The 25464-nt window shown below is 46.2% G+C and overlaps 1 protein-coding gene across 2 annotated transcripts in view; it reads left to right on the top strand.

Moving 5' to 3' along the window:
- The window catches only part of SHC2 (SHC adaptor protein 2), a 197701-nt gene that overhangs the window by 103594 nt on the left and 68643 nt on the right, over positions 1–25464 (top strand). The gene's annotated exons all lie outside the window — the stretch shown is intronic.

Genomic DNA, 25464 nt, shown 5'->3' with positions numbered 1-25464 from the left:
AGTATGACACTATGACGACGGTATAAAGAAAGAAAAAAAAATACCACAGTTAGGTGGTATATATTATAATAATAATACAATTATGGATGGACGGACTGCCTGCCGACTGCCGACACAGAGGTAGCCACAGCCGTGAACTACCGCACTGTACACTGGTTGATAAAGAGATAGTAGTATACTCGTAACAACTAGTATGACACTATGACGACGGTATAAAGAATGAAAAAAAAAACCACGGTTAGGTGGTATATATTATAATAATAATACAATTATGGATGGACGGACTGCCTGCCGACTGCCGACACAGAGGTAGCCACAGCCGTGAACTACCGCACTGTACACTGGTTGATAAAGAGATAGTAGTATACTCGTAACAACTAGTATGACACTATGACGACGGTATAAAGAAAGAAAAAAAAATACCACAGTTAGGTGGTATATATTATAATAATAATACAATTATGGATGGACGGACTGCCTGCCGACTGCCGACACAGAGGTAGCCACAGCCGTGAACTACCGCACTGTACACTGGTTGATAAAGAGATAGTAGTATACTCGTAACAACTAGTATGACACTATGACGACGGTATAAAGAAAGAAAAAAAAATACCACAGTTAGGTGGTATATATTATAATAATAATACAATTATGGATGGACGGACTGCCTGCCGAGTGCCGACACAGAGGTAGCCACAGCCGTGAACTACCGCACTGTACACTGGTTGATAAAGAGATAGTAGTATACTCGTAACAACTAGTATGACACTATGACGACGGTATAAAGAATGAAAAAAAAACCACGGTTAGGTGGTATATATTATAATAATAATACAATTATGGATGGACGGACTGCCTGCCGACTGCCGACACAGAGGTAGCCACAGCCGTGAACTACCGCACTGTACACTGGTTGATAAAGAGATAGTAGTATACTCGTAACAACTAGTATGACACTATGACGACGGTATAAAGAATGAAAAAAAAACCACGGTTAGGTGGTATATATTATAATAATAATACAATTATGGATGGACGGACTGCCTGCCGACTGCCGACACAGAGGTAGCCACAGCCGTGAACTACCGCACTGTACACTGGTTGATAAAGAGATAGTAGTATACTCGTAACAACTAGTATGACACTATGACGGTATAAAGAATGAAAAAAAAACCACGGTTAGGTGGTATATATTATAATAATAATACAATTATGGATGGACGGACTGCCTGCCGACTGCCGACACAGAGGTAGCCACAGCCGTGAACTACCGCACTGTACACTGGTTGATAAAGAGATAGTAGTATACTCGTAACAACTAGTATGACACTATGACGACGGTATAAAGAAAGAAAAAAAAATACCACGGTTAGGTGGTATATATTGTAATACAATTATGGATGGACGGACTGCCTGCCGAGTTCCGACTGCCGACACAGAGGTAGCCACAGCCGTGAACTACCGCACTGTACTGTGTCTGCTGCTAATATAGACTGGTTGATAAAGAGATAGTATACAATACATACAACAATATACTACTATACTGGTGGTCAGGCACTGGTCACCACTAGTCACACTGGCAGTGGCACTCCTGCAGCAAAAGTGTGCACTGTTTAATTTTAAATTAATATAATATTATGTACTCCTGGGGGCTCCTGCTATAACAACCTGCAGTGCTCCCCAGTCTCCCCCACAATTATTATAAGCTTTGCCTTTTATACATTGATGTGCAGCACACTGGGCTGAGCTGAGTGCACACAGACTGAGTCACACTGTGTGACTGGCTGCTGCTGTGTATCGTTTTTTTTCAGGCAGAGAACGGATATAGCAGAGAACGGATATATTATATTAAAATAAATAAAAGTTAACTAACAACAACTGCACTGGTCACTGTGGTAAACTCTGTCTGACTCTGCACAATCTCTCTCTCTCTTCTAATCTAATTTCTAATGGAGAGGACGCCAGCCACGTCCTCTCCCTATCAATCTCAATGCACGTGTGAAAATGGCGGCGACGCGCGGCTCCTTATATAGAATCCGAGTCTCGCGAGAATCCGACAGCGTCATGATGACGTTCGGGCGCGCTCGGGTTAACCGAGCAAGGCGGGAGGATCCGAGTCTGCTCGGACCCGTAAAAAAAACATGAAGTTCGTGCGGGTTCGGTTTCAGAGAAACCGAACCCGCTCATCTCTAATACATATAGGGCACCCATGTAACACCCAACATCTGTACTGAGAAAAATACTATATTTGTCCAGTCTTCTTGAAAGAACGGCTACAGTATATACATAATAAGATAATAATAAATGTTTCCTCCACTGCTGAAGTAGTTATAATCCTTATGCGTTATAAAACAGAAAAGTTAAGCAGAGAGTTAAAATATACAGTATAGGTACAAAATAAAAGTCTGTTCTTCTACTAAGGAAATAGTGAAAGCAGCACATGCTCACTGCTTACCCTGTTCTTTCCCTCTATATCAGAGTGCTGCGTTATGCAGTGATAGAATTTACAGTCCCTCCTCTGCCATCCATTTCATTAAGTATAGAAATTGTTTCCAATTTCAGAAGTGGGCAAGGAGTAGACAACTACATTGTAACATGCACTCTGACTGTTGCATTCTGTATACAAGGGGGCGATTTATGATCCTGCAGGGTGCACTAAAAAAGGGCAGGGTGCTTTTTCACATTTCAAAAATGGGCAGGGTGCAGCACCCTGCTGAAACAGCCTAGAAGGAACACTAGACTCAGTACAGTACACTGCAGCTGGCTGTAGTAAAGCCGGAAGACTCGGAGGAGAGGCTTTCCCTTTCTCTCCTCCACTCGGAGTCGCAAAGGCATAGTTGCCGACATTCTAGCTGCTCTCTGCGGCAGAGAGCAGCCAGGTCGGCTCAGAGGGCGGGCAGGGGAGGCTGTGACAAAGAGGAGGGGGTGGACCGGAGGTGGGATGGGGGCGGAGCAATGGCGGGTGGGGGCGGAGCAAGGGTGGGGTCACGATGACGCCTCCTTTAAGCCATGCCCTCGCTCTGTAATACCGCGATCACCGGCATTACACTGCAGGGGGCGTGGCTATGATGACGCGATTCTGCAAGAATCGCGTCATCGACTGCCCGGACTGCCCACTTTACACACTAAGTGGGCAGACGGGCAGGGGGGACCCCGCGAATCGGGAGACTTGCCTGCTATTCCGTGGAGCCGGGAGGGTCACACGATTTTCGGGAGCCTCCCGGCCATTCCGGGAGAGTAGGCAAGTATGCGCAGAGGGTGCTCTGGCCACGATAGAGCTGGCAGCGCTGTATCACTGCTACCTGCAGCGTACGCGTCGCGGCTCGTCCTTGTGTGTTCGTGCATATGTAATGAGCGGCAGAGCATGCCGTTCATGCCCCACAAAGCCGCCACAAATACTATATTAACAGAGGGTAGGACAGCATTTTGCTGCCTGCGATCCAGCCTCCAGTTAGTGTTCTCCCGACAGTCCCCGCCCCCTCCCCAGCAGCTGCGGCCAGTCAAGGCAAGGAATGCAGAGGACACTGGTCCACAGCACACCGCACCTCTCGGCGCTCTCAGGCTGCTGGAGTGGAAAATCTGAGCTGTTAGCGACAAGATGGGTGTCCTTTAGAGTAAGGCTGTCTGTGATCCCTGCCCCAAAACCCCTTCTCTGTGCTGTCCTAAACCCCCTTCTCTGTGATCCCTACCCTAAACTCCCTTCTCTGTGCTGTCCTAACCCCCCTTCTCTGTGATCCCTGCCCCAAAACCCCTTCTCTGTGCTGTCCTAAACCCCCTTCTCTGTGATCCCTACCCTAAACACCCTTCTCTGTGCTGTCCTAAACCCCCTTCTGTGATCCCTACCCTAAACCCCCTTCTCTGTGCTGTCCCAAACGCCCTTCTCTGTGCTGTCCCAAACCTCCTTTACTGCGATCCCTACCCCAAACCCCCCTCTCTCTGATCCCTGCCCCCTACCCCCTTCTCTCTATGAAAGTAAATAAATGTATACGTACAGTAGATTCCTCAGTGTGTGTGTGTGTGTGTGTGTGTGTGTGTGTATATATATACACACACACACACACACACACACACACACACACACACACACACACACACACACACACACACACACACTTTTTTTGTAACACAATTATGTTAATAGGGGCCCCTACAAGTTTGTTGTCCAAGGGCCCCCTCAAACCTTAATCCGGCCCTGCTGGGGCAGGACGCTCGCCAGTTGCCACTACCGCGTGGAGCATGGAGCAGAGGAGACCCGTCTGAGTGGGTGGCCCGCTCCCTGCCTCCCCATTGCCGCCATCTGAAGCTCCCAGAAGAGGTCAGTTCATCTTTAGGTATAAACAGTATATGTTGCTTGGAAACATATACTGTTTGTACCAAGGAAAATCAGTATATGTGTATGCATACCTTGTGGCACAAGGCCACAAGGTATATCGGAATATCGGCTCATACCGTGTGCTATAATGTGAATTTCGTCTCATACTATGTGCTATAATGTGAATTTCGGCTCATACCGTGTATAATGTTTGTTTCCCCAGTGAATCTTTCCCTTCATGCCTCTGTAAACCTCACTACAAATGTCTCACTACTCCCTCCTACTCCTACAGAGACCTTAGGTACCCACTGCCTCTCCCTGTCCCCCTCTCCTTGTTACCCACTGCCACCTCCCCCTGGCATCACCCAGTTTTTCCTCGTCACCCTTTCCCCAGTGTTACCCACTCTGCCTCTCACTGTCACCCTCTCTCTGTCACATACTGCCTCTCCGTCTCCCACTATGTCTCCTTCACCCACTGCCTCACCCTCTTCCTCTCCCCTGCGGCACTATAAACCCATCACCCTCTCTCTCCTGTCACCCGCTGCCTCTCCAAAGTGTCACCCTCTTCCTGTCTTACGAATACGACGTTCCCTTTGAGGAATTATACAGCAGTACCACTGGACATATACGGCAGTATCACTGGATTTATACAGCATTACCACTGGACATATACGGCAGTACCACTGGACTGTATTTATATGCCAATACCCCTGGATTTATACAGCAGTACCACTGGACATATACGGCAGTATCACTGGATTTATACGGCAGTACCACTGGACATATATACGGCAGTATCACTGGACTGGATTTATACAGCAGTATCACTGGACTGATTTAAACAGCAGTACCACTGGATTTATACAGCAGTATCACTGGATTTATACAGCAGTACCACTGGACATATACGGCAGTATCACTGGATTTATACGGCAGTACCACTGGACATATACGGCAGTATCACTGGACTGGATTTATACGCCAGTACCACTGGATTTATACGGCAGTACCAGTGGCTATATATGGCAGTATCACTGGATTTATACGCCCGTACCACTGGACATATACAGCAGTATCACTGGACTGTATTTATAGACCAGTACCACTGGACATATACGGCAGTATCACTGGAATAATATGGCAGTACCACTGGACATATATACGTCAGTATCACTGGACTAAATTTGTACGCCAGTACCACTGGACATATACGGCAGTATCACTGGACTGTATTTATAAGACAGTACCACTGGATTTATACGGCAGTATCACTGGATATATACAGCAGCACTGGATTTATACGGCAGTACCACTGGACATATACGGCAGTATCACTGGACTGGATTTATATGCCAGTACCACTGGATTTATACAGCATGACCACTGGACATATACGGCAGTATCACTGGAATTATATGGCAGTACCACTAGAAATATATGGCAGTATCACTGGACTGGATTTATACGTCAGTACCGCTGGAATTATACGGCAGTATCACTGGACATATACGGCAGTACCACTGGACATATACGGCAGTACCACTGGACTGGATTTATACGCCAGTACCACTGGAATTATATGGCAGTACCACTGGACATATGCGGCAGTATTACTGGATTTATATGTCAGTACCGCTGGACATATATGGCAGTATCACTGGAAATATACAGGAGTACAGGGACACTGAACTCAACTCACTAACACTCCTTTCCCTCTCTCAGATCACAACATTATCACCTGCATGCTCTCCTCCATTACTTCAAACTCAATGTCCCTGAAGTCTACCAAGCCGCCTCTAACCCGCAGAAATATTAACTCTATTAATTTTCAACAACTATCTACCTCACTGCAACCACTGCTCTCACCAATTTCTACATTCACCTCTCCTCAGACTGCTGTGTCACACCTTAACCAAACTCTAGAAACAGTACTTGATGAAGTGGCTCCAGCTACCCATCACACTCCATGTAGACCTAGATGTTAACCCTCACACTCTAAATACACTAGACACCTACAAAAACTCTCACGTAAAGTAGAATGCCAGTGGCATAAATCTCGTAGTTAAAGTGACTTTCTCACATATAAGACTGTGTACCACTCTTATTGTAGTGCTCTGGACACTGCCAAACAAACATATTTTCAATCTCTCATCTCTGCTCAAGCCTCTAACCCCAAGTGACTTTTTAATACATTTAAATCACTTCTTGTCCCTCCCTCACCCAACCCACCAGCCACTCTCAGTGCGCAAGATCTTGCTTCCTATTTCAAGGACAAGATCGATAAGATCCGAGATGAAATGGTATGCTCTTCCACAGCCAGTGACCTGCTCAATTCCCTGCCTGAACCCTCTACCACCTTCTCTTCCTTTGATCCTACAAATGAAGATAAAGTATCTGCGCTCTTTTCATCTGCCTACTCTACTACCTCTCCCCTTGACTCTATACCCTCACAAATTAGTAAAGCTCTGTCTGCTGTACTCATCCCAACCTTAACAAAAATCTGTAATTTCTCTCTGTCTACTGGTATCTTTCCTTCTCTGTACAAGCATGCAGTGATTACTCCCATTCTGAAAAAACAAAACTCTGACCCTAACTCTCTTTCAAACTACCGTCCCATCTCTCAGCTCCCATGCCCCTCCAAGCTACTTGAGAGACTTGCCTACACTCGCCTCACACACTTTCTTAACTCACACAGCCTACTGGACCCACTTCAGTTAGGATTTCGTGCCCAACACTCCACAAAGACAGCACTGACTAATACCCCTTTCACACAGCCCAAAATTTCCCGGGTTAAAACACATGAACGCGCATCAACCCGGGAAATTTCTCAGTGTGAAAGGGTGCAGGGACAAAAACCCGGGATTTCTGTCCTAGCATTTCAACCCTGCAATCGACCAGGGTTGGTCCCGGGATGTTCCCTGGAACCTGGACAGTGTGAATGGTGCTGGGACGTGTCCCACCTTCCCGGGTTGCCTCTGCTGATGCTGATTGGCTATTCAGGGCACTTCCTGGTCTTGTGTTTTTTCTGAGACGCCCATTTTCAGAAAATGCAGGGCCATCCCGGGTTCTGTTTGAAAGGTGCAGACCCGAGATGTCTCGGTTCCAAATGCTGGTCCCTGCATGAGCCCGTGGCAGTATTCCTGGGTTTTGCCCCTGCATTTCTGGTGTGAAAGGGGTATAAGGTAGTGAATGATTTGGTCACTGCTAAATCTAAAGGACATTACTCTCTACTTATTCTCCTTGATCTCTCTGCTTGTTTTGACACTGTTGACCACTGTCTTCTCATACAAACATTACAATCCCTAGGTATTCAGTGTTTGCTTCTCTGATTCCACTTCCTCTTTGTTACCTCTCTCAGTTGGAGTACCGCAAGGCTCAGTCTTAGGTCCTCTGCTTTTCTCTATCTATACCACACCTCTTGGCAAACTAATCAACTCTTTCGGATTATAGTACCATCTGTATGTGGATGATACTCAAATCTACCTATCCTCCCCAGATTTGTCACCATCTGTATTGGGCCGTGTCACTGTATGCCTTTCTGCCATTTCATCTTGGATGACATCTCGCCACCTCAAACTTAATATTTCCAAAACAGAATTAATTATATTTCCACCGGCCAATAGTAGTTACCAACCTGATATCTCTATCACTGTTGAGAACTCAGCAATCGTCACTACTCCACAAGCTCGCTGCCTGGGTGTCATTCTTGACTCTGAACTGTCCTTTGATCCCCACATTCAATCTGTCTCAAGAACATGTTACAGACGTCTAAGAAACATAACCAAAATACGACCATATCTTACACAAGACACAACAAAAACTCTAATCCATGCTCTCATTATCTCCCGCATTGATTATTGTAATAGTCTCCTGACTGGTCTTCCAAACATAGGCTCCCACCACTACAATCCATTTTGAATGCAGCTGCGAGGCTAATCTTCCTCGCTAGACGTTCATCGTCTGCAGATCCGCTTTGTCAGTCCCTCCATTGGTTACCAGTATTCTTCCGTTGTAAATCTAAAATACTTATACTGACATACAAGGCTGTTAACCAAACTGCACCAACATACATCTCTTCACTCATCTGAAAATATCTCCCTACCCGACCACTCCGCTCTGCACAAGATCTGTGTCTCTCATCCACGCGCATTACTTGTTCAGACTCTAAATTACAGGACTTTATCCGGGCTTCACCCACTTTGTGGAATGCCCTCCCACGCACAATGAGATTCGCCTCTTGTCTCCAAACCTTTAAACGTTCCCTGAAAACTCACCTCTTCAGACAAGCCTATCAAATTCCAGACCCACCCACATAACCGTCAGTGCTTCCCTATCTAATTACATCCTCTGTATACAGTCCAGATAACATCACATATCTTGTCTTTCTTTACTCTCACACCCTCCTGACACTTGGCCAACACTGCGGGGTATCATCATACAACCCATTAAGAACCTAGCAATCTGGTGGACCATTATGCAATAGGTATCATCTATCCTTGTGTATCAATGCCTATTTCCCCATAGATTGTAAGCTTGCAAGCAGGGCCTTCCTACCTCTATGTCTATTTGTTTTTACCCAGTTTTGTTCTATTACCTGTACTGATCTAATTGTAAAGCACAACAGAATATGCTGCGCTATATAGGAAACTGTTAAATAAATAAATAAAACTCAAATTTTTCATATACCGTATATACTCGAGTATAAGCCGACTTTTTCAGCACTTTTTTTTGTGCTGAAAAAGCCACCTCGGCTTATACTCGAGTCAGTGCACAGTGACAGGGAGTGCAGTGTGACAGGGAGTGCAGTGTGAAGGAGGGACACGGAGCGCACAGCGCGCGGCTCTCCTGTGTCCCTCCTGCATCTCTGACGACAGCGGCGGGTCTATTAAAGGAAGTACCCGTTCGTGACCTCTGATCTGGTTCGTGATCAGAGGTCACGAACGGGCACTTCCTTTCAGAGGCGTAACTAGGATTTTCGGAGCCCAGGGCAAGATGGAAAATGGCGCCCCCCCCCCCCAAAAAAAAAAAAAACATACAAAAAGAAGCATGTGACGAAAAATTGGCGTGGCCACACTCCAGAAGGGGTGTGGCCACTGATAATGGCCCACAGTGCCAGTTACATTGCCCCACAGTGCCGGATACATGCCCCACAGTGCCAGATACATGCCCCACAGTGCCAGATCATTGCCCCACAGTGCCGGATACATTGCCCCACAGTGCCAGATACATGCCCCACTCAGTGCCAGTTACATTGCCCCACAGTGCCAGTTACATTGCCCCACAGTGCCAGTTATATTGCCCCACAGTGCCAGTTACATTGCCCCACAGTGCCGGATACATGCCCCACAGTGCCAGATACATTGCCCCACAGTGCCAGATACATGCCCCACTCAGTGCCAGTTACATTGCCCCACAGTGCCAGTTACATTGCCCCACAGTGCCAGTTACATTGCCCCACAGTGCCGGATACATGCCCCACAGTGCCAGATACATTGCCCCACAGTGCCAGATACATGCCCCACTCAGTGCCAGATACATACCCCACAGTGCCAGTTACATTGCCCCACAGTGCCGGATACAATGCCCCACAGTGCCGGATACATGCCCCACAGTGCCAGTTACATGCCCCACAGTGCCAGTTACATGCCCCACAGTGCCAGATACATTGCCCCACAGTGCCAGATACATGCCCCACAGTGCCAGTTACATACCCCACAGTGCCAGTTACATGCCCCACAGTGCCAGATACATGCCCCACAGTGCCAGGCCCCACTCAGTGCCAGTTACATGCCCCATTTGGTGCCAGTTACATGCCCCACAGTGCCAGGCCCCACTCAGTGCCAGTTACATGCCCCATTTGGTGCCAGTTACATGCCCCACAGTGCCAGATACATTGCCCCACAGTGCCAGTTACATGCCCCACAGTGCCAGATACATTGCCCCACAGTGCCAGTTACATTGCCCCACAGTGCCAGATACATTGCCCCACAGTGCCAGTTACATTGACCCACAGTGCCAGCATAGGCGTGCGCAGGACATTTTATTAGGGAGTGCATGATTAGAAGGGTGTGTTTAGCACTGCCTATTGGGCATGTCTAGCGCCACCTATCAGGCGTGTCTACCACCACATATTGGCACTCAATGCAAACTAAATAATACAGAGAATTGATGCACAGATATAGATAGATAGATAGATAGATAGATAGATAGATAGATAGATAGATAGATAGATAGATAGAATCTGTTTAATATGTTAAATTTGTATATTTTATTACCATAGATTATATCCTAATCTCTCGAAATATATATTGATATTGAATTTGAACTTGTCTTCCTCCAAGAGGAACGCTGTATTCTGTGGCGTTGGCACATGATGAGGAGAGAGAGCGTGGGTGTGAGCATGCACGCGGCATGAAATCATCACGACACATCCCACAGGTTAGAGGAACTGGGAGTAGGATTACATCAGTGATGCTGCACCCATACAAATGAATGACAGCCAGACTGAGCGGAGGGGGTGGCGGGCGCTATGGGTGGGATAACAAAAATGAGCACACTCGGCGATCGCCGGTACTGCAGCAGCAGCAGGCGTGTGTGAGGGGGTGACAGACATTAGGGGGTGCCTGTGCGCACCAGGCACCCCTCCTGCGCATGCCTATGAGTGCCAGATACATTGCCCCACAGTGCCAGTTACATGCCCCACAGTGCCAGATACATGCCCCACAGTGCCAGGCCCCACTTGGTGCCAGATACATGCCCCACTGTGCCGCTGGACCCCCCCCCCCCGTCACTTACCGACCACTTGTTGCTATGTGAGGGGAGGAGAGCGCAGCGCCTCTTCTTCCCCTCGCCGCTCCAGGTCTTCGGCGGCTGTCTGGCGCCGGTTCGCTAGCCAATCAGAGCTCGCGGACCGGCAGCCAATCACAGGAGCCGGTCCGCAAGCTCTGATTGGCTAACGCCGGAGACCAGACACAGCAGCGCTGCTAGTGCTGGCAGCGGCGGTGAGGGGAGGTAGAGACGCTGCGCTCTCCTCCCCTCACATTTAGGGTTGACAGGGGCGGGTGGGGCATGATGCCCTGGACGCCGGCGGCGCCCCCCTCTCCTTGGCCTGCCAAGGTGCCCAGGGCACGTGCTGCACTCGCCCTACCCTAGATACGCCTCTGCTTCCTTTAATAGACCCGCCGCGGCCGCCGGAGATGCAGGAGAGCCACAGGAGAGCCGCGTGCTGTGCGCTCCGTGTCCCTCCTTCAGAAGACAGCGCGGGATCGACGGAGGGGTAAGTAACAGCACTGGGGGAGCATATTTGGCACTTGGGGAGGGGGCATATCTGGCAGCAGCATGAGGGGCATATCTGGCAGCAGCATGAGGGGCATATCTGGCAGCAGCATGAGGGGCATATCTGGCAGCAGCATGAGGGCATATCTGGCAGCAGCATGAGGGGCACATCTGGCAGCAGCATGAGGGGCATATCTGGCAGCATGAGGGCATATCTTGCACATCTGACACTGTGGGGCATATTTGGCAGCATAAGGGCATATCTGGCACATCAGGCACTGTGGGGCATATCTGGCAGTATGAGGGCATATCTGACACTGTGGGGGCATATCTGGCAGTATGAGGGCATATCTGGCACTGAGGGCTGTGTACGGCTAGAGCTGCATTTCCCACCCTAGGCTTATACTCGAGTCAATAAGTTTTCCCAGATTTTTGTGGTAAAATTAGGTGCTTCGGCTTATATTCGGGTCGACTTATACTCGAGTATATACGGTACTTTATATAGTCAGAACTCTGGTGTATACATTAGTATGACAGGAAAGGCTCTTCCTCACCTGCCTCACCTCACCGCACGTCACTGACACACACATAATAAATCATCACAATTGTTTTTTGATGAAAACGTGGTGTGTTTTGACTATAAAAATGATTAGAATAATACAAATATGATATTTATAAGCCATAAATATTTTTTTGGAGTATGGTAGGGGAGGCAGAGCTTCCCATAACCACACATTACTAGACGTGTGACACCACTGTTTGTTGCAAATCAAAGGACATCAAGAACTAAATGGTGAATGGCCAAGTCAAAGATTTAGGACTATATTTACTATTGCATTGTTTCTCAAAGCCATTTATGATCAGCGTTTTTGAGGAATTTAAAGCGGCAACAGATTAAATACTAAACGAGGCTGGTAGAAACAGATGCTAAACCAGGCTTTTAGCAATTATTTCTGTTGCCGCTTTAAATCCATCAGTCATAGCTGCCAATCATTGGCGTCTTTGAAAAAAATGACATTTAATAATAATAAATCTACTCCTTAACCTCAATACAACTGATAATCTGTGGCACTAATGAATGAGTGGAGGCTAGGGTTCAGTGTAAAGAGCATATTTGTTCATGGGAACAGACTGATGAGCAAGATAGCAGGCTTCAGATATACCATTATAGACTATAATCAGGATGGAAAAATTCCAGTATAAGTCAACTACTGGAGTGAATTATTTGCCAAGCCAGCCAGACATGTTTTGTAGTGGGGCATATAGCTCTGCTAATAATAAGTTATTTACAGTATTCTGTAGATTCCAACGAGCAACTTGTAAAACAATTCTCGGAGTTGCCTACAAGATGGACGGGTGGTATTCATGTGACCGACGGTCGGGAGACCGACGGTCACATGACCTCCTCCAGCTTCCCAACCCCCCACTATCCCGATGGTCGGCATGCCGACCAACAGGGACTATTTCCACTCGTGGGTGTCCACGACACCCATAGAGTGGGAATAGAACCCGTGCCGACCGTAGGTCGCCACCGAGCCCGCAGCGTGGCAAGCGCAGCGAGCCCGCAAGGGGCTTTCTGCACTCGCCTCTCCCCGCCGGGATCCCGGCGTCGGTAAGCTGACCGGCGGTCAGGAGACCGCCGGTCAGCCATACTACACCCAGATGGACAGTGGTTAACGTCCCACTGGGCCGGTCCCACCCACCTCTCTGCCAGACTGACTTACACCCTAGTTGAAAGGCTGCTACCATGATTGGAGCTAAGCTGCTATGGGGCAGTGCAGTGGTCAGAGGAGGCTAAAGTAAAATGGCTGCAGGAGGGCTGCTGTGCATGCCTAGCTGCAGCAACTCCTCCCATGGGTCTTTGCCAGGGTACAGCTGTATGCTCTGGAGTCCCGGCTGTGTACGCTGTATGTGACAGTATCTGTGGCTGGGTGCAGGGGTACTAGGGGGGTTGAGTTATCGGCACTGCTCTCCTTGGGTGGTTAGTGATAGGCGTCAGTGTGGATAAGGGATCACAGACTCTGGGGATGTCCAGTCAGATTAGGTGCGTACTATTTATAATGAAATTTGGGTATTGGAGCAGCAGCGATCCTGCTAATTAGTACAGGATCTGTGTGTTACCCTGCTGGAAGTTCCCCCCAGAACAAGCAGCACTCAATGGGGGGAATTCAATTGTTATCGTGACCCAGTCTCCCGTCTAAAGTGACAAGAGATCACAGGGGCAATACTCAATTGATGCTTGTTATCCCGACCATTATTATTGGGTTTAGCTGCATAAAGCAGCTAACTTGACTAAACTAATGGGCGCGATTGCAAGGGGTCCCAAACAGGTTACTTTTTGCCCCAACAAGTTTGTTGCCCTTGGTCTCCACACATCTGAATCCACCGCTGATTCTCATACTGGCTCTCATGTATGCTTGCTTGATATGCCAAGTTGTATTTTTCCTTTTGGGGTCAATTCATTAAAAATTTTTTTCCTGTGGGGGCCAATGTGTTTTATTTTTATTTGTGCAATGGTCTTCACCTATGCATGCGTCTGAGTTGCACCGCGCATGTGTCCTGATGGTGTTCATACAGAGTCACAGTGCAGATTCTGATGTATGCATAAAGAAGTGTTGTAGAAATGTGTTGGGCGTTCCTGGGCGTTTACAGGGGGCTGGCTAATTAGATGCAGATGTAAAGTAATATGGGCGATACTGGAGTGACACGGACGTGGTGTTGAAAGAGACAATCATATTGGAGGCCATACTCAGACGGATGATCCGTACCTAGGGGGTAATTCAGAGTTGATCGCAGCAGCAAATTTGTTAGCAGTTGGGCAAAACCATGGCCCTCATTCCGAGTTGTTCGCTCGCTAGCTGCTTTTAGCAGCATTGCACACGCTAGGCCGCCGCCCTCTGGGAGTGTATCTTAGCTTAGCAGAATAGCGAACGAAAGATTAGCAGAACTGCTACTAAATATTTCCCTGCAGTTTCTGAGTAGCTCCAGACCTACTCCTAGATTGCGATCAGCTCGGTCCATTTAGTTCCTGGTTTGACGTCACAAAGACGCCCTGCGTTCGGCCAGCCACTTCCCCATTTCTCCAGACACTCCTGCGTTTTTCCCTGACACGCCAGCATTTTTTAGCACACTCCCGGAAAACGCTCAGTTACCACCCAGAAACGCCCCTTTCCTGTCAATCATTCATCGATCAGAAGTGCAAATGAAAAGCGTTGCACGAACACCAGCAAATCTACTAAGTTTTGTGTAAAATAACTTAGTGCATGTGCTCTGCGTACCATGCGCATGCGCTTTTAGCAACAAATCGCAGCATAGCGAAAATCGTCAACGAGCGAACAACTCGGAATGACCACCCATGTACACTGCAGGTGTGGCAGATATAACGTTTGCAGAGAGAGTTAGATTTGGGTGGGTAATTTTGTTTCTGTGCAGGGTAAATACTGGCTGCTTTATTTTTACACTGCAATTTAGATTTCAGTTTGTACACACCCCACCCATATCTAACTCTCTCTGCACATGTTATATCTGCCCCCCCCCCCTGCAGTGCACATGGTTTTGCCCAACTGCTAACAAATTTGCTGCTGCGATCAACTATTAGGCCCCCAGGTAGGGCTGCTGCAAGTTTCAATGGGGCAACCAGTGGTGACGTCTTTGAAGCCGTATCTCACCCCCCTTGACAGACCCCACTCGCTCAACATATCCCGTCTCTATTAGGACTGCTTCCATAATTTTCCCCGGGCTGGTTTTCTATCCTAATTTGCCCCTGGTTGTCAGGATGCTTTTGCTCATCCCTCTGTGAAAAAAAACTTTGAACATTTTAAAATTGTACATATTTGAAACTTATGTGTAAATGGTTAGGTATCCAGATGATAGATTTACACGTTCTAAATAGACAGTCAATTGGTCGACACAATATGGTCGACCTGCAAAAAGTTGACAGGTAAAAGGTAGACAGTGCTGAATGCTGAAAGGTTCAAAAGGTCGATATGACAATGGTCAACACATATGATCGACACAGGTTTTGGGGTGTTTTTCACATATTTTTCAACTTTTGCTTCATTTGCCATCCACGTGGACTATGATTGAGAATAGTAACCTTGCTCGAAGCATGGAGAGTGAAGCGAGCCCACAAGGGTCTACATTAGTGATGTGCTCCGGAAATTTTTCGGGTTTAGTGTTTTGGTTTTGGATTCGGTTCCGCGGCCGTGTTTTGGATTCGGACGCGTTTTGGCAAAACCTCCCTGAAATTTTTTTGTCGGATTCGGGTGTTTTTTTACAAACCCCCCTCAAAAACAGCTTAAATCATAGATTTGGGGGGTCATTTTTATCCCATAGTATTATTAACCCCAATAACCATAATTTCCACTCATTTCCAGTCTATTCTGAACTTATTTTTAGTCCTAAAATTTGCACCGAGGTCGCTGGATGGCTAAGCTAAGCGACCCAAGTGGCCGACTCAAACACCTGGCCCATCTAGGAATGGCACTGCAGTGTCAGACAGGATGGCACTTAAAAAAACAGTCCCCAAACAGCACATGATGCAAAGAAAAAAAGAGGTGCACCAAGGTCGCTGGATGGCTAAGCTAAGCGACCCAAGTGGCCGACACAAACACCTGGCCCATCTAGGAGTGGCACTGCAGTGTCAGACAGGATGGCACTTAAAAAAATAGTCCCCAAACAGCACATGATGCAGAGATAAATATATATATATATATATATATATATATATATATATATACTGGTGGTCAGCAAAATTCTGCACTGTCCTCCTACTATAATACTGCGCACAACTACAATGCAGCACAGATATGGATAGTATACTTGACGACACAGAGGTAGAGCAATGGATTACTGTACCGTACTGCTATATATATATACTGGTGGTCAGCAAAATTCTGCACTGTCCTCCTACTATATACTGTGTACAACTACAATGCAGCACAGATATGGATAGTATACTTGACGACACAGAGGTAGAGCAATGGATTACTGTACCGTACTGCTATATATATATATATACTGGTGGTCACAGCAAAATTCTGCACTGTCCTCCTACTATATACTACAATGCAGCACAGATATGGAGCGTTTTCAAGCAGAGAACGTAGATATTTGCAGCACACTAAGCACAGATATTTGCAGCACACTGAGTACAGATATTTGCAGCACACTGAGCACAGATATTTGCAGCACACTGAGCACAGATATTTGCAGCACACTGAGCACAGATATTTGCAGCACACTGAGCACAGATATTTGCAGCACACTGAACACAGAAACTGAGAGAACGCAGCCACGTCCTCTCCCTATCATCTCCAATGCACGAGTGAAAATGGCAGCGACGCGAGGCTCCTTATATAGAATACGAATCTCGCGAGAATCCAACAGCGGGATGATGACGTTCGGGCGCGCTCGGGTTAACCGAGCAAGGCGGGAAGATCCGAGGCTGCCTCGGACCGTGTAAAATAGGCGAAATTCGGGGGGGTTCATATCTTGACGAACCGAACCCGCTCATCTCTAGTCTACATTTGCAATAATTGCTGTTACATAACATGAAACATAGAAAAAAAAGCTACTGACCTTTTTTGTGTTGACAATTTCAATGTCGACCTTTTGACCCTGTCAACCTTTTGTACCAGTTGACCTTTTATACGGGCGTGATAGATAGACAGTGTCCAGTTAGACAGTCAATAGATAGATACCACATTTTAGACAGATATTATTAGGTTGACACGGTCAGAAGGTCGAATATGAAAAAGGGGAGACACCATTTTTTTTTTGCATTTGTGTGGTTTGTGTGGATAGTTTTGTCATCTGGGACACCCATTTGTTGAAAGGCATCCCCTTGCAGGGCTCGCTTTGCTCGCCATGCTTCGGGCTCGGTGGCTCGCTGCGCTCGCCACAAGGTGTATAACCAGCTCTGTGCTGACATGGATAGAGAAGGTGTGAAATAGTCCAAAAACATGTAAAAAAATAAATAAATGTGTCGACCTTTTTCATGTCGCCCTTTTGATATATAAGTATTTGCGCTATCCTCTTAATTTTTGTTCCTATATGCGACCTTTTGACCCGTCAACCTTTTTAATTTTGCCCTTTTGATCCCGTCGACCTTTTGACTCTGTCGACCTAATGTCTGTCTAACATATGAGGCTAAATGTAATAGGGTGTGATTTCGGAAAACGTGCAATTTTTTTTTACCCAAATTTGCACGTTTTCCGAAAATCACAAATGTAATAGGATGTGATTTTGGCCAAATTCGTATCTTTTTACTTATTCCAAAAATCGCAAGTGTCAAAATCGCATCCACATGTTTACTGAAAATCACAAATGTAATATGATGCGATTTTGAAACTTAGACAGAAAATCTTACCAAAAATTGCCAGAATAATAGAACAGGATTTCACTGGCGATTTTTGGTTAAGCTTGCACAGATCAGTGATATCTGTGCATGCTTCTGCCTTTAAAAGTGTTTAAATAGTTAAAAAAATAAAAATAAATGCAGGTCCCCCCCAAAATGGCTTCATACCTGACAGGTCTGCTCTTAGTTAGAGATGGCCATTGATCAGGTCTATGACCAATGTTGCCATCAATGGGGGAGAACCAGATGATTTTCCGTCATCAATGATGCACATGCAACAAATATTTTTTATTTTACAAAGTGCCAAGCAATGGAGCCTAGCACTGCCTCCAACACTCCCACAAAACTCCGCCCCCAGGCTCTCATTGGCCCAGAGCCTACTGAATTATAAAGCAGGGATAACTATCGGTGGGTGAAACCGTCGATGGATTACGATGCAGATGGTTTCACCATTAGTGATACCATCAATGGTAACCCACCAATGGCTATCCCTACTTTTAGTGGTAGCGATGTAGGGGTGGCTCTTCCTGTATTCTGTATTCTCAGCCAATCACAGGTGTCACAGGAGCATGTGTTAAGCTCCTCCAGTCATGGCTAAGCACATTCTCCTTTGACCCTCTCCCCCCAGCTCTGCAGCATTAGGGATGGCCATCGGCATTACCTCCATCGATGGTTACTACACCAGTGCCACAAACCATCGATGGGAGGTAGCTATACTGTGCCTACCCATTGATGGTTTTACAACATCCAAACTTGATTTAATAAAATGTTATGCTCATGTTGAACCAATATTTTAAGGTACACATGAATAAAAGTTATGTTTTAAATATTACATTATTTAATTGATATGAGTGCCAGACAAATAATTTTTGTCTTCTGCGTCTACGCATTCTAGTAACTGCGCCATCGCATTACAAATACAATTATTGATAAATGGCCCCCTAAGTGAATTCTCACAGAGCAATGATGACAGGACAGATGTCCTTTGAAAGAACACCACCAGATTATTAATAGTAATGGGTTAAGAGCAATATTGACGAGATCTGTGTTTAGTGATCAGTCTGTATCAGGTAAGGGATATAGGACATATGTGTGACCAGTGTATACTGTCTAGCAGGGCTATTTTTTGGACGCAAATTCTTTATTCTTACATAGGAAAAGTATTTTTTCTTGTAAAGGTGCCCCACCCACTGTAGCTCCTCCCACATTACCCACTGCTCCGCCCACTGATGCCCACCCCCGGGAGTTCCTGAACCTATTTTTTTTACAAAAATAGCATTGCTGACCAGTGTGTATAAGGATTGTAATATGTATGATCTGTGTATACTGACCAGTGTGTATTAGGTGTGTGATATTGGGTACTGTATTTCACAGGAATCTATGATCTGCAAACTTCTTTCTCTTTATTTGTTAGGGATCACATTCACAGTTGCCACCAGTAAGTTTCCGAGAATTCAGTGAGCAGGAGCCCCACCCAGCTACTAGGGGTATATTTACTAAAGTGCAGGTTTATAGAAGTGGAGATGTTGCAGATAACAACCTGATTCTAGCAATTATCTTCTAGAAGGTGCCAGATAAATGATACGTAGAATCTAATTGGTTGTTATGGGCAACATCTCCCACTTCTATAAACCCGTACTTTAGTAAATTTACCCCCAAGTGTGCATATGACCTGTGCATAACCTAGTCTGTTGGCCAGGTGCAGCCTTACTTTCAGGCTGGGTACATACTATACAATATATTGATCGTACAGTCATCAAATGATATATCGCTCATGCATTGTCTCGTGTATACAGCTGATATGTCTGAACAAGACATATCAGGATGGCCCTGCAGATGTATATATTGGTACACCTGCCTGTGTGCATGAGCCAGAGTCTGTATACTGACAAGGCGGTACAGGTGGATGTCTAGGGCCCGGTGGTCCCATGGGGCTCGGTACCTTCCTGCTGCTGCCATTCTACTAGACACACTCCCAGATCCCCATTGGGAATCATTGTCATGCGGAGTGCATGCCTGGTGAGGGGATTACGGGTACGGCAGCTGTGTACTGGGAGTCAGGAGCCTGTAGTGTCACAATACACTGTATAGGGATTTTGGTGTAAATCCCCCTCCTAGCCCCAGCCTCCTTTTCCTAGAAATTAGACGTGGGATGAAGGAGTGGAGGGGTCTGGGTTAGGAGGCTTCTGCCTATAAGGAGAGGAGAGCCGAGTCTGTGGCTGCGCTGTAGTGCTAGGAATACTTTCTCTGGAGATGCGGTGATGTGACTTGGGACGGTGATATTCCCAGGTGAGAGGCAACTGCTGGGTGGTTATTACATTATTGGGGGGTGGTGCCCTATGATTTAGGATCACGTGATCCCGGGGCACCCAAATCAAGAATTGTTACTGTTGGCAGAGTGTTGCAGTGTCGGATATGGATAACACAACGGCACTTAACCAGGATGATTGGTTTATTCAGATAACAGATTTAACAGCTTGTAGTATATAGAAGATGTTCTACTCATAGTATACATGTGAAGCAGTACAGTGGTGATACAGCGACTTAAGGGGTAATTCAGACTTGATCGTAGATGTGCTAAATTTAGCACATGTACGATCACTTTCACAGACATGCGGGGGGTCGCCCAGCACAGGACTAGTCCGCCCCGCATGTCTGGCTCTACCCCCCTCTCGCACAGGTACAAAAGCATCGCACAGCGGCGATGCTTTTGTACCTGAAGAGTAGCTCCCTACCAGCGCAGCTCCTGCGCGCTGGCAGGGAGTTATCCATCGCTCTCTGGGTCACAGCGACTGCGTGTGACGCACGATCCGGGCACACCTGTGTTGCCCGGACCGCGCTCCCCAAATGGCGAGCCAATGCCACCGGCCCGCCCCCTCCTAACCAGCGAACGCCTCTGCCTGTCAATCAGGTAGAGGAGTCCACTGGGCTGAGATGCCAATCGCATCTCTGGCATGCTGCGGCGCCTGTGCATGCGCAGTTCAGACCTGATCTCCTGCTGTGCAAAAACGCATAGCAGTGATCAGGTCTGAATTAGCCCCTTAGTGCACACAGGATGCGGCTGCAGGGTAGACAAGGTCACACACTCAGGAGAGTGCAGCTGTCTCTCCCAGGAAGAACTCTCTCAGACTGTGCACTTCCTCCTGCACTGAGCTGACACTAGGAGGGAAAACACTAGAGCGGGGAAGCTGCCTCTAGTGCTGGGAACAGAGACCACAGAGTGATCCACAGTTACTAGATACTACTTGTTTTGGGGTCTATTTATGTTCCTAGCGACTTTGTTTCTTGTCTCTTATAGAGCAGTCCTTATAGTGTTTCTATGATGGGGATAATATTGTATGGCTCAAATGTACTTTCTATTATAAAATGGTAATTCAAAAGCTCTCTGTTTTATATGGAGGTCATTCATATTCTCTCTGTATTATATGGCATTTCCAAAAATGGTCTGTAGTGTAAGGAATACAAATTTCAACTGTGGCATGGACTGTGAAATGCTGTGTAATAGTAATATGGGGGGCTATGCAAATAAAGATTCTGTATTTTGAATGAGGTATAAACATTTTAAAAAAGCAAAAAAATAAATAATACTATCTGTATTACAAAAAGCATTAGCATGCCTAACACAAGCAGTGTCTGTGATTGGCATGTGCACTGACTCATTGGAATCCAAAATGAGAGAAGCAATAACATGCCAGCAGGAGTTGGAGGAAAACATGAAGCCATTCACTATTATTAATGGCACTTGAAAGACAAATCAAAGATTATAGAAAGGTTAGAAAAAACAACATTGGACGGGTAAAATTTTTATCAATTCCTCCAAGCTGGGACCAGTTCTACCAGTTCTACCGTGCTTCATTATGCATCTTACATCTGTTCTTTCTAGTGTCGAAGTCAAAAATATTACATAAAAAGAACATACAAACTACACACATATAAGTCGCTATACTTGCAAATACGCGCAGCGAGCACAGCAATATATGGTAACACACGCATTTACACGGACATGCCACAGAGATGGATTCGACACTTATTTCATGCAGTACATAATTATGATAGTGTCAAGCGCCGGACATCATGGTGATTTGGAATTATGTAATGAAGTGGTGTCATGTATGTGTATTATTTGAACGAAACAAGATAGACCAGTCATATTTACTATTAAAGCAACCAGATTAATGTGTAGATTCATTTGATACTTGTTATAAAGTTGTAGGACATTGCAACAAATAATTATGATTAAATGTATGTAAGCTAAAATCACTTTTGTTAGAACAATAGATATTCCAAACAGGTAGTGGACAGGAAGCTCACGCCAGCCCCTTTGGACATCCCCAAGGCTGAACCTGTTCAGCATATACAAAGAGACTAGTGACTCATCATGAATGAGTGAGTCCCCTCTCCCAGAAACTAGATAACACATTGCTGACCACACAGGAGGTCAATTGCTTTTTGGTACCAGAGGATGAAGGAGTTGCTGGTAGACCAGTTCCTGCATTTATTTACAGTGAGAGAGAGAGTGATATGGAAAGACGAATTTATATAACTTAAGGATAATGGTATTGTATGCTGGCCTGTAACTGTATGTAACTGTGACTGTAACTGTATGTTTTAACTGCTTACTGTGTGAGTTGTAACCATAAAACTATAGGTATACTGTACTTTGTAATATATTGAATCCTTATCTTTTTAATAACAAATATATACATCAATGAGCTTTGGAACTCAGATAATGTGTGGGTGTATTGTTTTCTCTTATGGGATGCAGTGTTTTGCGATGTACAGCGCGCTTTTATCGTATATGGTAATAAGATGCGCCTGGCGTCTGCAATATATATTAGAGTGGGCATTTTAAATATTTGTGAGAAAGCAATTTGGCATTCACACTAGTGACCATGGGTCTAATTCAGACCTGATCACTAGGGTGCGATTTTTGCATCCATGCGATAAGGTAGTCGCCGCCTACAGGGGGAGGGAGAAATCGCTGTGCAGGGGTGCAATCGCCTGTGCAGGAGAGCTGCACAAACAGAAGTTTGTGCAGTCTCTGCACAGACCAGGACTTACTCTTCCAGTGCGATGATCGGGGCCGGAGCTGATGTCAGAAACCCTCTCTTCAAACGCCTGGTCCCCCCTGCGTTTCTCCGGACACTCCTTAAAAACGGTCAGTTGCCACCTACAAGCGGCCTCTTCCTGTCAGTCATCTTGTGATCGCCCGTGTGATCGCTTTTCCAGCACCATCCCGTCGCTGCCCGTCGCTGCGGACCAACGCGCCTGCGCATTGCGGCACAGTTCAGACCTGATCGCAGGCTGTACAATAACGCAGACTAGCGATCAAGTCTGAATTAGGCCCCATCTCCTTATATGCAGTGTACATTGGGCTGACTGAGCTAGACCTCAGAACCATTTGACTTGAAGAGTTCTTAGTGGACTTCTTGAATTGTGCAGCATTTTGTTCTTTGCATAAAGGTATGCTTTTCCATTGTGTTTGGGAGTGGCAGGGATCAGGCTTCATCCCATACATCCTTATTGCATCTATAGGGTATATTCAATTAAAGTCTGATCCATTCCGACATGAATTAGTCGGAATGGATCCAACAGGACCTTTTCAATGAACGGCCAAATCCGACAGGATTTGGCTGTTCCCGACAATCTCAAACCGACTTTAAAAAAAGTTGGATTTAGGAGATGAGGGAGCTGAGAGGAGGAGATGGGGGAGAGCCGCGGGGAGATGGGGGAGAGCAGCCGGGAGACGGGGGAGCTGAAACCCAGCGGCTACAGCAGAGTAGCAGGAGGATGGAGCACCGACGCAGGACCTCAAGGCAGCGTCCACCCCGGCTCCAGCAAGCAGGACCTCACTTGCTGGAGCCGGGTGGACGCTGCCGTGAGTCGTGGCGGTGCCCCATCCTCCTGCTACGCTGCAGTAGCCACTGGGTTCCTACTCTCCCCGCTACTCTCCCCCGTCTCCTCCTCTCAGCTCCCAATAGCTGCAGGTTTGGCCCGATCACGACAGTGTCAAGCCGACTCTAATTGAATATACCCCTATTTCTCATAGACTGTGTAAGGAATGCACGTGTTCCCTCATCCAGAGCTTCCTGTCAGAAGATGCAAACTTCTTGGCCCTGTTATCAAATTAGCAGGGAAATATTGTGCTCTTGGCTGGAACCCCTCCCAGCATATGTGATGAAGACAGGGCAGGCACCAGGAAACTGAGAGCTGGGCATTAAAGACTCCCCACTTGACTCTCAGGCGGATATTTAGGCTGTAGAGAGCTTTTCAAGGCATCCTGCTGGCCAGATGCAGGTGCCAAGATGTCAGCTATGATACCGCCCTCTTTGCCTTGCACCCCAAGTTAAGGCCCTATTTCAAATGAATGCAATTCACTATATAAATCAGTGCATCTGTGCAAAACTGCTCCTACAACTGCTAAACATCCTTAAATGAGCTTTATTATATCTCTATATGCTTAACACTCCAGCTTTTCCTTCAAGATGTATCAATTCCATGTTCCTCAAGTTATATTAAGCTCTGCCCTCGTGGGCCTACTGCTAAACTAGCCCATAACAAGTGTCCATTAGGCTAAGACCATTGTAAGAAACAGCTGGGATGATCTGCAGGAGGAGTTATACTCTAGTCTATACCCATTGTCCATACTGCCCCACTCGATTACTGCGATCTGTAGATGAAGATCTTTTAGCAGTACCTAGAATCTCCTGTACTTTATCTGGGGGTCGAACTTTTAGCCATGCAGCTAAAACTCTATGAAACTCACTTCCCCGCACAGTTTGAGAGGCCCCCCACTCTAGAATCATCAAAAAATGAACTCAAGACTCCTGTTTGCTCAAGCATTTCCATAATGTCCATTCAATATCTCCATGCTCTCTGTATTTTATGAAAAGCTTTTCTGTTCTTCATTGTTTCTGTACTGTATTATGTTAATTCTGTTAAGTGCCTTGAGTCCTATTGGAGAAAGAGCACTATATAAATAAAATTATTATTATTATCCCAGAAATCCTACATGTCCCAGTGTTAGGTGCACGTAGCTCAGTCCTAATGCTGCCCTGCATGGTAGATGGGTGCTACAGGCAAAATAATAATAATGAATGAGTGACATCATGATGCTCATTCAGTGTTTTAGGTGCACCCTTAGGGGGTCATTCAGCTTTTTTGCAGTGGTGCGACTGGGTCTGAATCACCCCCTTTATCTTAGCACTTAGGTAACCAGGTTGCAGTGTCAGCCCTGCATGTACTGTATAAGTACTGTCTGCTTCATGATGGATTTGATTACCCATTGTTGCCAACTGCCCTAATTCAGGGGACAATCAAAGGTGTTAAAGATTTTTTCCCCCTGAATTTATCCTTGGAAAACTTTTATTTTATCCTGTATATTGGTTAAAATTACCGCTTCTTTTTCTATTCTGGGATTTATATGTAAAGCAATATAACATTTATCTTTATATGTGTTTTATTTTTCATCAGCTATTTCTCTTAACAAACTTGAACATACTTATGTAAATGTGCTCAT

Source organism: Pseudophryne corroboree, chromosome 1 (genome assembly GCF_028390025.1).
Source record: "Pseudophryne corroboree isolate aPseCor3 chromosome 1, aPseCor3.hap2, whole genome shotgun sequence".
Lineage (NCBI taxonomy): Eukaryota > Metazoa > Chordata > Amphibia > Anura > Myobatrachidae > Pseudophryne > Pseudophryne corroboree.
Note: the sequence above shows the minus strand (reverse complement) of the source record. Positions and strands in the feature narration are given on the sequence as shown.